The sequence below is a fragment of the Cryptomeria japonica genome, chromosome 7, assembly GCF_030272615.1.
Source record: "Cryptomeria japonica chromosome 7, Sugi_1.0, whole genome shotgun sequence".
In the NCBI taxonomy this organism is placed as follows: domain Eukaryota; kingdom Viridiplantae; phylum Streptophyta; class Pinopsida; order Cupressales; family Cupressaceae; genus Cryptomeria; species Cryptomeria japonica.
Genome location: NC_081411.1, coordinates 511,047,555 through 511,065,655, shown reverse-complemented (window position 1 = coordinate 511,065,655; position 18,101 = coordinate 511,047,555). Strand labels below are relative to the sequence as shown.

The 18,101-nt window shown below is 35.8% G+C and overlaps 1 protein-coding gene across 4 annotated transcripts in view; it reads left to right on the top strand.

Annotated features, from left to right (window-relative positions):
• LOC131060147 (uncharacterized) overlaps nucleotides 1–18,101 on the top strand; it is a 265,487-nt gene that overhangs the window by 165,913 nt on the left and 81,473 nt on the right. Inside the window, exon 16 of one of the 4 annotated variants that reach the window (XR_009110290.2) lies at nucleotides 11,282–11,424. The exons of the other annotated variants lie outside the window; for them this stretch is intronic. The gene's annotated coding sequence lies outside the window, so the exon portion shown is untranslated. The remainder of the gene's footprint in view (nucleotides 1–11,281; nucleotides 11,425–18,101) is intronic. 4 annotated transcript variants of the gene reach the window in all.

Sequence of the window (18,101 nt, the reverse complement as noted above, 5' to 3'; positions counted from 1 at the left end):
GTTTCAACCTTGGTGGGAAATCGATCCCTGTAGGGACTAAATCCAATCCTTGAAATTTATCATTGTCTTCATAATCATTTTCTCATGATGGAAATTCGAAGGTCATAGGGTCTCCTTGCTCTTAGCGAATTTCACTTCATTTTGCTGCCTTACCCTTGGAGTGGCGATTCGATCTCCATAGGGAGTCCTCATTCCTCATGACTTATGCCCTTCCTTTGTAATTCTGCCCTCAAGTGGAAATCTGACCCTCATCGGGACTCATTGTCCTTGAAAATTTTGTTTGATTTGATCACCATTTGATGGAGTGGAAACTCAAACCCCATCAGAACACTTCAATGTTCCTCACTTTGTCCTCGCAAATAATTTTCCAGAATTATTTAAGGTTTTGATTTCAAATAGTTTTTAGACCTGTAAGCTCACAAAAATCAGAAATTCAACATTAGGTAACACAAATTCTGGAAAATACAAAAGATTTGATCAAAATATGGAAAAATTATCCTCAGAAAACCTGATTTTCAAACTTAGGATAAGTCTGATTTTAGTTTGTAAGTCTGAAAATGCCTCCTCAACTCAGAAAATTGAATAATGTTGCAATCCATCTCGCTGTCCAAGTCTGATTTCTGAGTATAAAATGTCTGTAAACATGTTTGAAAATGTTTCAGAAATCAGCTGAATGTCATCTCCATTGATACACATTGTTTTTATTTAAATACATCCCATTTTACAAATTAAAACCTTGAGGAAAAATCGACCTTCATCAGGACAAATAAATTTGATCAATTTCATGTAGAATACCCCCTGCTAGAAATACAATTTTAGCATAAAGTAGATATACCAAAGTGTATTGAAAACCTAAATGCCAACAACACTTATAAGTGTTAACAAGTTTTTTGTATGCAATTTAATCAAGACAAATAAAAAGCACGCTACAGTTTTGTTGTGACGTATTCACACATCGCCCCATTGCAAATGGGGACCCCTGCTTTTTGCTTTCTAGGGTTTGTTTTCTAGGTCTTTTAGGGTTTTGTCTGTTAGCCTTTGCAGGATGAGTGCTGTCGAGGGGATCGTTGGATTACAGGCTTTGCTTGAGCCAGGGTGAGTCCACAGGGCCCTAGAATTAGGGTTTCTTTGAGAGTCTTCCTTAGGGCCTGGTTTTGCTCTTGTTGCTAATTGTGTCTTGCTTTGTGAGTAGGTATCATTCTTGAAGGTCCGAGCTAGGTCGAGTTGGTTAGTGATGAAGTCTGAAATGTCATCCTGATCTTCAAATGCCTTGAAGTTTGGCTAAGTCTGGAATGTCCTAATCCTGAAATTTGGCTAAGTCTGGAATGTCCTGATCCTAAAATTTGACTAAGTCTGGAAAACTGAAGAATCCTCCAAAAACTAGATTTTGCAATATAACTCCTAGAGGTCCGAAACCACTCTCAAACATCCTGAAAGTATATATGGAATATAACTTAAAGTATAAGTACTACTTATACTTAAATGTTATATTCCATAAAATGATCCTGACGGAGAGACCAAAATGTCAAATTTTGCTCCTGACCCTTCCAAAGGGTCCAGAGCGAAATTCTCCATAAGACATTCTACTTTGACCAAAACCTAGAACTAATGCATTCCCAGGCTTGAATGAAGGTAAAAACGCTTGTTTGAATGAAGAAATGTGAAAATGAAGTCAAGGATCCAACCCAAAAAGTGATTTTCGCTCCTGACCCTTCCAAAGGGTCCAGAGCGAAAATCTTTGTAGCTCTCATTTCCTTTCAAATTTTGACTAAGTGTTGGTTTCTAGGGCATGTTGGGGAATGAATTGGTATGTTTTTGCCTTGAGATGGAGTTGGATGATTTTGAAGAGCAAGATTTTAGCCTAGAAGGAAGGGTCCAGAGCGAAATTCACTATAAACCTCTCTTGCTACTTTGTTTGGGATCCAGTCCTTGTTCCTTAGGTGGAGAATGATCTAAGTTTGCTTCTTGAGGTGGTTTGGAGTTGGTGAAATGGAGAATCAAGCTCAAATCATGATTTCGCTCTTGACCTTTCCAAAGGGTCCAGAGCGAAAATCTTCATGGACCTCATTGTCTTCCTTGTTAGGCCAAGTTCTTAGTGTCCAAGGCATGTTGGAGGAAGGATAAACATATTCTTGCCTTGAGGAATGATGGAAAGCAACAAAAGATGAAATATCAAGCCTAGAGAGGGAATTTCGCTCCTGACCCTTCCAAAGGGTCCAGAGCGAAATTCCTTGTAAACCTAGTTTTTTGACCTTGCTTAGGCTTCAATCCTTGTTCCTTGGATGAAAAATGATGAAATGTATCTTGTAAGGAAGAGTGGGATTGAAAAAATGAAGGATTTTAGCAAAAAAAGTGAATTTCGCTCTTGACCCTTCCAAAGGGTCTAGAGCGAAATTCCCAAAATCCCTTATTTTCCTAGCAAAGTCAAGTCAAACTTGGGTTTTTGTAGCTTGGATGGGTGAGGATAAGTGTTTTCTTGCCTTTTAAGGTGGATTCAAGTTGAAATAATGGAGGAATAAGCCTAAAACAAGATTTTTGCTCTTGACCCTTCCAAAGGGTCCAGAGCGAAAATCCTAAAACCCATCATTTTCTCCAAAATTTGTACCAAGCCATGCCTAGACCAAGGTGAGGGATGCCCTTGAGATTGTCCTTGAATTGATTGTTGTCTCAAAAAGTTATGATTTTGGGCTAGAAAGGGAAATTCGCTCCTGACCCTTCCAGAGGATCCAGGGCGAAATTGTGCAAAACCTATCTTTTCCCTTAGTTTCATGCCAAATCTAGTGTGGATCATGATTAAAGAAGGCCTTAGGAATGACTCCAAATTGTCAATTATTATCAAACTTGAAGGAATTGAGCCAAAAAGTGATTTTCGCTCCTGACCCTTCCAGAGGGTCCAGAGCGAAAATCTTGAAACCACCTATTTTCCTTGCAAGTCTAGTCAAACGTTAGGTTTTCATGGCTTGGATGGGTGCGAGGAGACATGTTCTTGCCTTTTGAAGTTAATTGGTGTTGAAAATGATGGAAATTAGCCCAAACCAAGAAATTCGCTCCTGGCCCTTCCAAAGAGTCCAGAGCGAAAATCCTAGGATCACCTACTTTCTTTGCAAGACAAGTTAAAACTTTGATTTTTATGGCCTAGATAGGAGTGAGGCAATGTCTCCTTAGCCTTGGAGGTGAATTGAAGTTGAAAGGATGAAGGAACATGCTCAAAACTTGAAAATCGCTCCTGACCCTTCCAAAGGGTCCAGAGCGAAAAACACTAAAACCATCCTTTTCTCCAAATTTTGTGCTAAGTCAGGCCTAGACTAGGGTGAGAGAAGCTATTTGGAATGCCTTGGAAAGATGTTTATCCACCAAAGATGCAAATTTTGAGCTAAAATTGGAATTTCGCTCCTGACCCTTCCAAGGGGTCCAGAGTGAAATTCTGGATAGGTCCTGTCCTTGGCTAGTTTCTTGAGCGAATTCTCCTTTTTGGGCCTTGTGAAGATTGAACCAGTGTTGCCAAGTTGAGAAGTGGGTTCAATATGGGGGATTCCAGATGAAGTGAAGTGAAGAAAGTGAAATTTAGTGTGAATAGGAGCAAAAAGTGAATTTCGCTCCTGACCCTTCCATCAAAGTCATTATTTCCTCTTTGTGTCAAGACAAGATTTTGATTCCTAAGGCATGAAAAGACTAGAGAGAGGTTGTTTAAGCCTTGCAAGATGAGTTGAAGTGAAGGAAAACAAGCAAAGAGAGAAATTCGCTCTTGACCCTTCCAGAGGGTCCAGGGCGAAATTCTCCAAATCAACCATTTTTCCCTTGAGTGAAGCTAAAATGTTGATACCTATGGCATGGTTGAGGTTGGGGTGAGATATTCTTGCCTTGTAGGGTGAATTGAAGTAAAGGAAGTGTAAAATAAAGCCTAAAGAAGGAATTTCGCTCCTGACCCTTCCAAAGGGTCCAAGGTGAAATCCTTTGAAACTGCTATTTTTCACCTTGTTGGGGCCAGGCGAGGAGCTAATTGTGAGGTAACGTTGAAAGGAGGTCTAAATGAGCCAGGAATGCAAAATTCGCTCCTGACCCTTCCAGAGGGTCCAGGGCGAAATTCTTATAGGGCCTGGCCCTGGAAAGAGTCTTGAACTAACTTCATTTTAATATCTTTTGTTGATGATTTAAGGTGTGAAATATTATGTTGAAATGAATTTATTATGTGTCCTTAATCATCTTTTGATTTGTTTTGTAGATGAAAGAAGATCAAGCCAAGACAAGGACGACCTTCTCCAGTCCAGCATCAACAAGGACGACCTTCTCCAATCCAGCCAAGACAGGGACGACCTTCTCCAGTCCAGCATCAACAAGGACGACCTTCTCCAATCCAGCCAAGACAAGGATGACCTTCTGCAATCCAACATCAACAAGGACGACCTTCTCCAATCCAGCATCAACAAGGACGGCCTTCTCCGGTCTAGCATCGTCAAGGACGACCTCTTCCGGTCAAACATTTGAAGGAAAGACAAGGTGGCATCCTAGTCATCACTCCTCCAGTCGGGTTGGTCCACTTCAGCATGTCCAGATTCAATGTCCCTGACTCATCAAAGATGGCACTAACTTCGATGTACCTACCTCGGCTATCCATTGGTCAAATATTCCAGAGAAGACATGTGTCCAAATAATGCAATTATTTCATTGGCCAGAATTGAGTTTGTTGTAACAAACCCTAATTAGGGTTTTCATTGTAAAATCTCGGCCATCGATCTCGATTGATCTTAGCCATTGAATTGTATTGAGGGCACTATATAAGGCAACTTAATCATTTCTTAGGTGATTTATTTGTAAGGTTTAGAAAATCACCTAAGACATTTATTTGTAAGGTTTACAAAACTTTTCATGGAAATAAATTAAAGAAACCATCATACTTCCACTCTAGTATAATGCCCCCTTTTCGAAGAGAACATCCAACAGAGATTTCTAGCTTATTTTATTTAGGTTGGCTAAGGTGCACGATTATAAGGGAATAAATTAATTAAGTTAATTGTCCCAATAAAATTAAATCCTAAGCATAACTTTATTTTAGTTAACTTGATTAAAGTGACTTGAGTGAAATTAAATATTATAAAGTCACTTTATTTAATATTTATGAAGTGACTTAAGTGAAAAATAAATTAAAAATTATAATTCAGTTTATTAAATAAATTTTCTTCTAGAAGCTTCAAGAAGGTTAATCAGATCTTTCTAGAAAATCTAGCTGAACCTTTAAAATGAAATGAGAGCAAAGAAACGTGACTCAAACTCAGTGTAGACTTGGTGAGGGTGAATCGACTTGGGTCTCGAGAAAAAAAAACTTGGTGCAAACTTTGCAAAGTGAAAAACCCAAGAAATTAAGAGATTTTTAAGGATTTAAAATTTGTTTCATGCACCCTTTTAAATAAACCTTAAAGACACAATAACATCATCAAATAGAAGCTAATTTGATCACATACACAAGTATACAACGATCAAATAAGTATAAACACAAATTATAGTTGAAGGAAATAGCAAGTTTAGATATATAAATATTGTCAAATGTATACAAAACTCATGGAATATGAAATCCATGACATCAAATGTTCCAAACAAATATCAAAACAATAACTACAAGTCTATGGCTTAGAGGAGCATGCACCCCTCCTATGAAGGCGTCTAAGGTAGGTCTTGGATGATTTAACAACCATCATCTCTACTTGTGCCTGTGTCTGCTCGTGCTCTATCCTCCTTTGCCATGACTATAGCCTTAGCCTCTCTATCTACATGGTTGACCAATCAAGATCCTCGTCACTAAAGATGGTATCCATACTCTCAGTGATCCACTCAAATTCTACATCGACCTCCTCTAGCGTGATTTGGGTGGAGTCATGGTGCAAAACTTGTCTCTGTCTAAGACGAAGGTTGTAATGAACAAAGGCTAGATCATTCAACCTCTCCACAAATAGTATATTGCACCTCTTGGAGTGCATGTGCTCAAATAGATTCCAATTTCACTCATAACCGGAAGCACTGCATGGTTGGCTCAAAATGCGAATGACTATCCTCTAAAGATTTGGTGTTTTAGCACCAAACATTTGCCACCATCTATTTGAGATAAGAAAAAGAAAAAAAATCAGTCTCATTTCCAATTTTAAGACTTCAAGTTTCAAGTTTATACATTTAATAATAAATTTAAAAATGTAAAATCAAAATTATGCCATTAATATATATTTTTACTTGGTTGCAATTTTGTTCGATTTTCTTTGCAAATTTGACAAGAGAAGAGCTCCCCTTGTGCATTAGAAAAGGCCTCCTTATTTGCCCTGAAAGCAGAGCAGAAATGGAATGTTGGATTGAGCTAATAAGCGGCTGCATGGAGGGGCTTGTGAAGCTAGAGGTGCCATCTCCTATCAATGATCTCCCAAATGGGACAATACTTACTCTCATCTCCTAGATAGACAAATCTAATGGCCTCCTTGGCCCAATCCATGCCCTCATATTTGTAACCCATTGCGGGCTTCTCCTCATTAACAACTCGTAGGACAACTACCAAGGGGTCAATGAACTGCAAATATTGTGAAACATTAACAGTTAACTTAAGTGTGAATGAAAATTAGCAAATAATGAAATATGAATAAAAATTAAAACATAATGTAGAATTTATAAAAAATTTACCTTAACAATCTCTGCACAAGGTGCCCAAAAGCCTAGCTCTATCATGTCCCCTCCATTATTAAATATGTCTCCTAAATAAAACAATTATTATTATTAATTAATATGAAAATTACCATCAAATGATTATTTGAAATTTATTTATTTATTAAATATTATTATTTAATTAATATTTATTAAAATTTATTACTAATAATGTTCTTGAAATATTCAAATAAAAAATAAATTAATATCATATTGTAAACATAATTTATATAGTATAAATTATAAAACATGCGATTAACCTACTCTCATCATCTCTGGATATGAAAGATTGAATATTGCATTAACCCATGTATCAATTAACAAACAACAATATGAATATATTACTGATGCATCCAAAAGATTGACCAAGTATCAAAGACTAACATCACTGCATGCTATCAATCTATCATATTACCCATACACAATCGACTAGATTAATAAATATCGATGAGTCCAAGGAAATATATAATATGGTGCAATGTTCGGCGATCATGTTAACATCAATAAGAATTAACAAATACCAAGAATCGCCATTATCCATTAGGGACAACACAAGACATGACTCTTCAATAAGGTGAGTCTTCAAAAAGCGTGACCTTTAAGAGAAAAATGTATAAAGAAGTTTCAAATACGAAAAGGATAAAATCAGCAATTACATACAACAAAAAATATAAAATATATAAATATTTAAGGAGAAGAGAGGGACATTATCTGACAACATCTATCAAATCAGATCAGATCAGAACTGTTATTAAGTTACAGGCAGTAACATCCTTGTTTCGGGTGGTATGCATAGGGTATGTGTTTAATAGGTAAGCTTCATATATGTAGCCCACTAATGTTTGTATATAGAATTTAATAACAATATTAACCAAGACTGCAATATTGTATAACAATAATACTTAATTCCAAAACAGTGGCAGACCAGATCTGCTATGCGTCAGATCTGTCTGCCCTTTTACCAGCACCTAAATATAGTAAAAAACCAATGTTTAAAGCAGTGGTAGTATCAATAAAGTATCTAAAATGTAATTAACAAATACATTCATAATTGGTTATATTATTTAATAAATTTATTTATGTGTATATAGTCAAATCAGAATAAGGATTATATATATATAGAGAGAGTAATGTTGTAATATTAATAAGGTTATATACATATACATATACAGATACAGATACATATACATATACATATACATACATACATACATACATACATACATACATACATACATACATATATATATATATATATATATATATATATATATATATATATATATATAATGTCTTAATTAGACAAATAACGATATTAGATTGTAAATCAGAAAGAGCTCATAAGAATTATGGATATATGATAGATGAACAATTTATTTACTAATAGTTAATTGATTGAGCAATGTAATATCACTGATTGGATTCATGTTAAGGGGAAATGTCTCCTAATATATTTAGTTTGAGTCATACGTATATTGAAATAGATTGATTATGGTTAAAACATGTCTAAACCTAGTAGGGGACATTACAAGCTCATAAAAAATTCAATCTGCCAAATCAATCCTTGCAGTGTTTGTAGCATAGGATGAGGAAATCTGCTCCTCACCAACAAACATATGCGTCAAAGTTGCCTTTGACTAACTCAAGGATTGTAATGTAATGAAATTGGTGGGAAATCTAGTGTTTCTACGATGAGCCAACTCCTTCTGCCCCGTGTATTGCCTCATTAGGCTAAGGACCCATGCTTGATTGTAAATTTGCAAATATTTGTGGCCTTATCTACACATGTCTTGATCCATGGAAACATGCCAATATCCTTCAATATGAGATCAAGGCAATGGGTGGCACATGGAGGCCAAAATATAGCTGGGTGCCTCTCCATCAAAAGTCTACCTGTAGCAACATAATTTGCTACATTATTGGTCACCACCTGAATTACATTCTTCTCACCCACTTCAAGTATGACTTCCTCTATAGCCTCACATAGGAATGTGACATTTTTTGATTGTGTGGAAGCATCAATTGACTTGAGGAACATGGTTCCACCTAAAATGAAGCAAAATCAATGATCATTCAATAAATCATGAAGTAAAAATATTAATCGCTAATTCAAATTACTGAATGCATTGAGGGAAGAAGAATGATCAATCACCTGTGGAAGAAACAAGAAAATTCAGGAGCGTCCTATTTCTCCTATCAGACCAACCATTAGTCATGATGGTGCAACCCTTCCTGCTTCATATCTTGCGGTGCTCCTCTAATGCGGCTTTTACATCAGCCACTATTTCTGCCAAAATTGGGCCACTTAACTCAACTTCAGAAGGGGCTGTGAGCCTCACTCCACAAATAACTATGGTATCAACCATTAACTGCCAATAAGGAGACCTCACACATGTCACAAATAAATTAAATAAGATAAGTATGTCCAATAAAAATTCATCAAACAAAGAATCAAACTATAAATTTTAAAAATCAAATAAAAAAGAATTACACTGATGCAAAGAATGGAATGGTGCAATAGTACCAAAATTGGCCAACTGCATGTCTAGTTGCATCATGTACCTCCTTGTTCCAACCCATGCTCTCAAGTGACGATTAGGAACTAGTAGTGCATGGTTCAAAATATTAATTTATCCTAGATTTACGAACTCTAGGACCAATGCTAATACTCTCACTACCAATTGCACTAGCACAAGCACCTGCACCAACACTAGCAAAAGAACTACTAGCAGTAGGACAAAATGGAGGCTTGGAAGAAGCCTCTCCAACACTACCAATGCTCGCCAACTCCTCTCTTTGCCTCTTCTTCATTTCCTTTTTTATTTCAAAGTTTCTAATTGCACTTGGAACTCGCGAATAACCTTAGGAGGTGCTAGGGTGCATAGTTCAACATCATGGTTGTGTATGTGGTTAAGATGGTATTTCAATCTATTTATGCCTCCATGAAAAATCGTTTTGCAATATTTACATTTAGCTTCTCCTTTTTTATTGCCTTTCAATTTCCAAGTTGGGTCCTTTCTAGCTGGGTTCGAGGAGTAGACATTGTGAAAAATATGGTTTTCAAAAGTTCAAGGTTGCTGCAATAAGACATAATGACAAAAAAATGAACTTTTGTACATTGTAATTTGTAATTTATTAAACTAATACAAAATCTACGATTTGTTCAAAAAAATTTATGGTTTGTATTACAAATAAAATGTATGGTTTGCTCAAAAAAATAATGTAGGGTTTGTTCCAAATCAAAATGTATGGTTTGTTCTTTCTTTAAAAGGAAATGAATTGAAATGTTAAATATGAATAAAAAATGAAATTTTTGTTTAGAAAATACAAAAAAAAACAAAAAAAACTAATCTTACCTCTTAGAACAAACTTGAAATCAAATGCAGCCTCTTTCCAATTGTTGGTAGAGAGCTCTTGATGCACCAAATGTGAGTATTAAGCTGTCCAAATGTGATTTGTTGATGAAATCTTGGTCTTGCTCCTTGTTGGTTGCTCTGTAATGCAATCTTATTTTTCCTTACAACTCACTCTTCTCCTCCTATTTTGCCAATATTATGAAATGAACCCACTTTCAGGGTTGTAGAGGCAATATAAAACAACAACAAAAAAAAACAATTTAAAACATTTATGTTTATGTTTTTTTTGCAATTTTTAAGTGCTGTCCTGCCAACCGAGTCCAACCATCAGGACTCACCAGGAGTGAGGCGAGTCTGCAAGTCCCAAGTCTACACGAGTCTCACCTTGCACTTAGACATGCCCGAGACCGGGCCCCTAGGACTTGCCCAGGGTCACTCGGCTTGGACTTGCCAAGTCTAGAGCAGTTCATGAACTATGAATGAGAGCAATTCATTTGGACATCTAGAGTTTGATATTTCTTTTAGAGATCTTGTGTCTGCAGGGTTCAGCATGGCCTAGGATGAAAACCCTTGGATAAGATGGTTGTGTGGACAAAAACCCATTCAGCCTATTGGGTGGATTCATTATAGAATTCACAGTTGTGCTTATTTGATTAGCTGGTAAAGATTTGATCAAATTTGTGAAGGGTTTGAAGATTTTATGAATTTTGAAAGCATGCTATGGTAGTCTGTACTTCTGCCACAGTAATCCTTACCTGTGCTACTGTAGTTTGTACTGCTGCTACAGTGTCCCATACAGCTCCAGTGTTGCACTACAGTACCGGGTAATTTCAGATTGGTTTAAAGGATTTGAGTTTGATGATTGTTGAGCATTCTTTTAGTATATTGGAACATTTTCAGACCATACCTGCTACTAGATATTTTATGTGATCAAAGAATAAATTGGTTGAAATTATTTGTCAAGGGTTTCATCTCATCTTATTGACATTCGTAGCTAAGATAAACTTTTTGGTGAATTCATACATATCTTTGATTTCTAGGTGTCTTATCTCATATTGTGTGAATGGAAAATTGTTTTGTGTTGTTGAGGGATCAAATTTAATACATTTTACAGTCTGCTATAAAGATTTCTGATTGCAAACATATGAGCAGAGCTTAGAATGGAAGCATGAGAATATAGGGAGGACTAAGTGACAGGAAATGGAGAGTGCTGGCTTAAATTTTTGACAGCATTATCTGTATGACAGCATTGTAAATGTGCCACTGACTGTGACAGCAACATAACCGAACTTCTCCAACATTTACGTGGGGCTGCAAATTATTTCTGAGCTATTTTGGGTTGTAAGAGCATTGCAGGGGTCTGCTATGACAAATTAAATCTTCAATAAAGGTCAGAAATGAGTTAATTTGATCAGTCATTTTCTGCAATAGGTTGATGTGAGAATATTTGTATAATAACATTTAGATAGCAGCAATTGTTTATGATACATACATGATTGAAAATCATATGATTGAATCGTGAATGAGTATTGGAAGGAAAATACATTTAATGTGAACCAAATTTCAGTATGGGTTATTATAGTGGTACTAGAGCACTGATACCAAGCAAGCCAACCACTATGCCAAAAGTCTGAACCAAAGTATTGAGACTTGAACTCGGCAAGGGTGACTCAACTCAGTGAGGGACTTGGCAAAAAAACTCTGCGTAGAGTTGATGAGTTAAAAACTCATGAAATTTTAAGGATTTAAAACTTGTTTCATGCACCCTTTATTAAATAAACCTTAAAGACCCAATAACATCATCAAATAGAAGCTAATTTGATCACATACACAAGTATACATTGATAAAATAAGTATAAATGCAAACTGTAGTTGAAGGAAATAGCACACTTGCATATACAAATATTGGCAAATGTATACAAAACTCATAGAATATGAAATCCATGACATCAAATGTTTCAAACAAATATCAAAACAATAACTAGACGTCTATGGTTCAGAGGAGCCTGCATCCCTCCTACAAAGGCATCTAAGGTAGGCCCTGGTTGATGTAGCAACCATAATATTTTTTTAATCATGAATATGCAAAGATTTGCAACAAGGGATATGTATTATGTAGATTTTTATGATCATGATTCATCATTGGCCTATTACTTGCTTAGACTTATAGTTTGATGGGGTTTGGAGGCAACACTAAAATGAGGTTGAGGGTAGCACCCCTCACAGGGGTCTAAGAGTGAAAAAGAGAGAAGTAGAGAGATAGACCTAGATCTTGGGGGAGAGAGGACAAAGTGAGATAGAGGGATAGAGAGGGGATAGAGGAAGAGTGATAGAGAGAGATAGAGGACTAGAGTTTAGAGTAGATAAAGCGAGTGAGATAGAGAGAGCGAGAGAATGTTGATAGGAGCCTATTAATTACTGAAATTTGACTGTCTCAAAATTTATAAGATCTTCTAAAACCTAGAGTTTGCATTATAACTCCTAGAGATCTAAAACCATGCTCAAACATCCTGCCAATAAATACATGAAATATAACTTAAAAGTATAAGAAAGGAAAAAGACAAAGGGAAATGTTTTATTGAAGAGAGTGAGATTGACTTGAAGACAAAGATAGGGAGCTAAATATTGTTATATTTCATGTATATTTTGAGGGCATGTCATAAACCAAAAAAACATTTATTTTTATTTTTTGAGTCTGGCCTTGTTTAAGAGACGAGACCCACTCAAACTTGGTGAACTTTGGTGACTTTGAACTAATGGTGAATGACATCCATCGACAATAAGAGTGGGGTTTTCCCATCAGAGTGCCAACGCAAGTTAGTTATGACAAGCGTAACACTCTTTTCTAGAGCCTTTTTGGGTTAATTCTCCCACACTATTGTTAGTAAGTCAATTATGGACACCAACAGTCAGTTGGCATGCTTACTATTTTTTAGTATGATTTGAGGGTTCAATTTTGATGATCATCTCGACTTTTGATAAAGTCGAGGGATTTTAAATTAAATAACAATAAGTTATAAGCTATGTTACCCCAAGTTTTTGGGATGGGGATGGCAGGGGATGATGGGATGAGTTTTAGGGATGGCAAATTTTTTGCCAAATTTGGGATGGTGGGGAGGCAATGGAGATGGCTATATAAAATATAGTGAAAATTTAAAATATATAGGAAAATTTTAAATGTTCATATGAAAACATGGATAAAGCATGCATATATACATTATATTCATACGAAACATTGATATGGCATGTGTATGATACTACGGAAACATTTTACAACATAAAATTTGAACATACAACATTGCCAATACTCAATATGCATTCATAATTCAGAATTCATTGTCAATATGCATATGATAATATATATTAAAGAAATAACATACAAAATGCCCAAAGACTACATTGCTGCCATATATTTTCATGGTCGATTACGATATGAAAATACAAAAAAACAAAGTACAATGCTGCCTTTAATCTGCATCTCCAAACATTGCATCAAGATCAAAGTCCTTAGAGTCTCTGCTATTGTCATGGTCCACGTCCACCTCATCCAACAGAATCCCAACCAATCCCTTTGGTGCCTCCTCATCAACTTGGGTCACACCTTCGGGATCAACATCCCATCGTAAAGCTAGAGTTTGTCGATACTCTAGAGTCTGACAACCCTGAAGTCAAAGAGCACTATGCACGGCCACTATCTTCTCCGCTTGTCTAGAGGTATGTCTATTCCTCTTGATAGAGTGGATAAAGCCATATGTGGACCAATTCCTCTCTGCAATAGAGGAACTAGCAACCTGTGAAAGTCGGTGAGTGGCAACCAACTTCAATTGTGGTGTATCCCTCCCATGCCATGTCTACCATCCAATAGGGTCTCTTTGGGCTAATATAGCTATGCCCAACCTCGCTTGTGATTTACTTAATGTAGGACCATGAAGATTTGTGAAGTCAAGGAATTGTGCACGAAGTATGGAAGCCTCCTCCTCTGCATATATCTTATCAATGGCTTGCGTGAACCCATCTAAAACCTCATCATCATCACATGGAGGCACCCTTCCATCCCTTGGTGCATACCATTTGGGATTCACTACATAAACTGCCATATGAAGCGTGGTGTTCATTATGTTCCACCTTCGTGTCACAATGGGCCTAATATATTGCTCATAGAACCCCAAAGTAGGATCCTTAGCCAAAATTGGTTGCTTAATCTTCCCAAGCATACTGTCAAATGTTTCACATTTCGCCAAGAATAGGAAAGTCTGTATCAGCATATTTGATGACATCTACAATAGGTGAGATGATAGAGAAAACATATCTACAAAAGCGAAGTTCAAAATATTAAAATTAGAATATGAAAATCAGTAATCTAATAATTAATTTTTAAAACAATCAGCAATTTAATAATAAAATCAACGATGTGTTACCTCACAGTGGACCACAAATTGTCATCAAGGATCTTTTGTTTGGCAGATTTTCTTTTAGTAGAGTTTGATTCCCGCCATCTAGCCCATTTAGGATTCACCACCATCAATTGTAGAGGATCATGCACCTCAAGCATCCTCTCCAACAAGATGAAGTAAGTGGCATACCTACATTCATTAAAATAAGAAAAAATTTAAGTGCCATACCTATATTCAATGTTCATTAAAATAAAAATTGGAAGTTTGATACAAAATTAACTGGCATACCTTGTTTCAACGGGTTTGAGGGACTCCTTTGAAAATGATCTAAAGGGAGCAAGTGATGTGTGGTGGTTGCAAATGAACATTTGAATGTCTCTAGCTTCTGCCAGCACTCGCTTCTCTCAATCTATTTTTCCTTTGTCTTTCAATGCATTGTTCAATGCATGAACATAACATGGGGTCCAAAAGATGTGCCTATAAGCACCCTCCATCATCAAACCTACTGATTTGCACACACGTGTTGAATTAGTGATCACCTTTACAACATTAGTAGCTCCAACCTCCTCTATGGCATCTCTCAAAATGCTAAACTAGAACTCTGCATCCTTACGCTTCCTTGAACAATCCACGGCTTTCAAAAAATAAGAACCAACAGGGCATGTGATAATGATATTGATGAGTGGTCGATGTCTAACATCAATCCACCCATCCATCACAATAGAGTAACCAAACCTCATCCATGCTTGCTTCATATCCTCCATTAACACGTTAACCTTGGAATACACTTTGTCTAGGAGAGTAGTTTATAGCTTGTGTAAGGTCCTCCATATTATTAAAATATTAAAATTTCATAATTACAATAAATCTTCTCAAATATACACATAATTAAGGAAAACATTTTCATGATTAATCCAATATTCTCAATATACAAAAATAGTTACATAATGTTATAACTTGACACATTGTTTAATACAACTTGACACAATATACGAATTACATGAGACAAGATATTTACAAATCATACGAAAAGTACATTAGTTACAAGAGACCATAAGGTCAAATTACAATGAATATATAGTACAAAGCTGAATATCATCCTGATAGGGACTCCTAGCATCTATCTCCCACGCTCAACCCACGGGTGAAAACCCTGCCGGAGTGCTTTACCACCCAACCGTGAAGCATTTATGCTTCCTCGGAGTTCTTTCTGACACAAAGAACCGCCGACCCTACAGGAAGAAGTCTAGCAACTCGAAATTGGCAAGGGATGGAATCTGGTGCAGCATGAATAGATCTAACTACATATCACCTATGACTAGATGCAGTTCATTTATTCATGATATGGCAGGAGGTAAGAGGAAATCATTATTTTTAATGATTTTAAATCATTGGCCAAAGGTTTTGCCGACTACCGGCAGGTAAACCAGGTGTCAAGGTTTACCCTCCCTGTTGTTCCATATTCAGCACCCCTCCAAATTATAAAAAATACAATGAAGACACACAACCATGCATATAGAAGTTCACACAACATACATAAGCATGGAATAACTACAAGAATGCTTAAGTGCATACAATAGCATACAAGAGAACATAAATACATACAAGAGCATGTTGAGATTACAAGAGAAACATAAGAGCCTAGAAAGACGTACAAGAGCATGCAAATGCATGAGTCTATACACATACAAGATCATGAGACAAAAATGAGGATATAAGCAATAAAAGAGCAACCAGAGCATACAAGTGCATACACAAGCTTATACTAGCTTCATGGAAGTTCAAGGGCATTTAAGCACACATAAGAACATACTAAGGCGTCCAAGCTTTATATGCTTCAATATATTCATATCCACTCATCCATTCAATTTAATATGAGTTCTAAGTACTAACATTTCTACTTATAAGCTCTTACAAGGTGGAATAACAACAATATGTATAATACTCCTAATGTGACTCTTTCCATTTTATACAAAATTTACTTAAAATACCCTAAGTTCAATCATGCTATTAATCCACATAAGAACGAACTATCTACATTACTATGTTTAGATTATCATACACTTTATTATCCTATGATTTCATTCAACCTGAAAGATATAATGTATTTTTAATTCTCTAAAAAAAACATGTTTCTATTATTCTATATTACTTCCCAAATTCATAGATCATTGATACACATATATGTTTATAAACATTCAAGATTAAAAGAAGTTAAAAGTAAAATTAATTCCACATCTAATTATAATAACAAATCCTCTTTTCAATTTTGAAATTTAACTATATTTTACTGTATACACTAAATTCCCACCAACATTAAAAACAATCCTTCATTCTTATTTACTTATTTAATACTAAATTTACTAAATTCATAACAAATAAATGCTAGTCCCTTATTCTTATTTAAGAATTTCCTTTCTTAGTTTATACTTACTTGAGTGGGAATAATTTTACATAGAGGAGGCTAGGTTTAAAAAAATTAGAATTCTCTTTTATGAAAATTTCAGGTGGGCCCCTCTAAGGAGCATGAATTTCTTTGTACTACCATTTGTTTTTAAAAGGAGTTTCTTTTTAATCTGCTTAATTATTTCACTAAGTTAAATCCTCTACCTTTTTCTATTCATAGACTTAAAGTAATCTAAAAACTTTTTATCTAAATGTTGAAGCATAGTAAAGGTATGTGAACTGTTTGAAAAGTTGCCTCAAAGTAATGTGAGTATATAGGGAGATATGATTCTCTCTACAGACATTACGGTAGACATGTATGCAAAATGTGGAAGCTTAGGAAAGACAGCTGTTTGAGAAATACATTCAAATGCGTTTGTTGAAGAGGCTTTAGGAAATTTTAAACAATTTCAAATAGCATCCTTCTTGCTGTGCTCAGATTGAAACCTCGGAACATGTTATGGAGTCTGGACTTCTATCAAAGTATAATTGAAAACGTATTATTTTCTGGATAATAATGTTTGCATTTTAAAATGAATACCATAATTCCTAAATTCTATTTTCAGGCAGCCATAAACTTCTTCTATTACCAGTGTTTCCCCTCCTAAAAAATATAAATCAAAATAAACTGAGAGGAGCGATAAAGACAGGATCTATATTCATCCTCAGTGTGGAAGCTATTGCTACATATAATGGAAAGGAAGCATATAAATGCCATGCATGCACTGAAACTATTCATGATTCTGTCCCCCCCTCCCCCCCCCCCCCCGCCTTAATCAACTTAAATGAAAGTCAATGTCTTAAATGAGATATCATTTCATTTATCACAGAAAGACTACTGCGCTATTTGGCATGCATTCGAAAAGGGATTGCACAAAAAGTGTCATGGCTGGCATATGAGGTTTTTAATTCAATGGAATATATACTAAAAAAATGATAACAAAGGGTGTAAGGAATGCGTAAGATTTCCATGCAAACAAAGGCTTCTGTTTCAGGCATCTCAATAAGTACTCATGCAACTGAGAAGTTATTAAATAAAAATAGAAGTCTCGAGAAAATACTACATTGACAGAATTCTCACACATTGATTTATTCTTCTAAAACTCATAGTTGATGGAAATTAACTATAATACTCTCTGATATATCTACAATAAAATAACAAGCAACTTACCTCCTCCTGACAAGGTATTCAATACCGTAGAAATGCAAAGTCCACCTCTTTCGATCC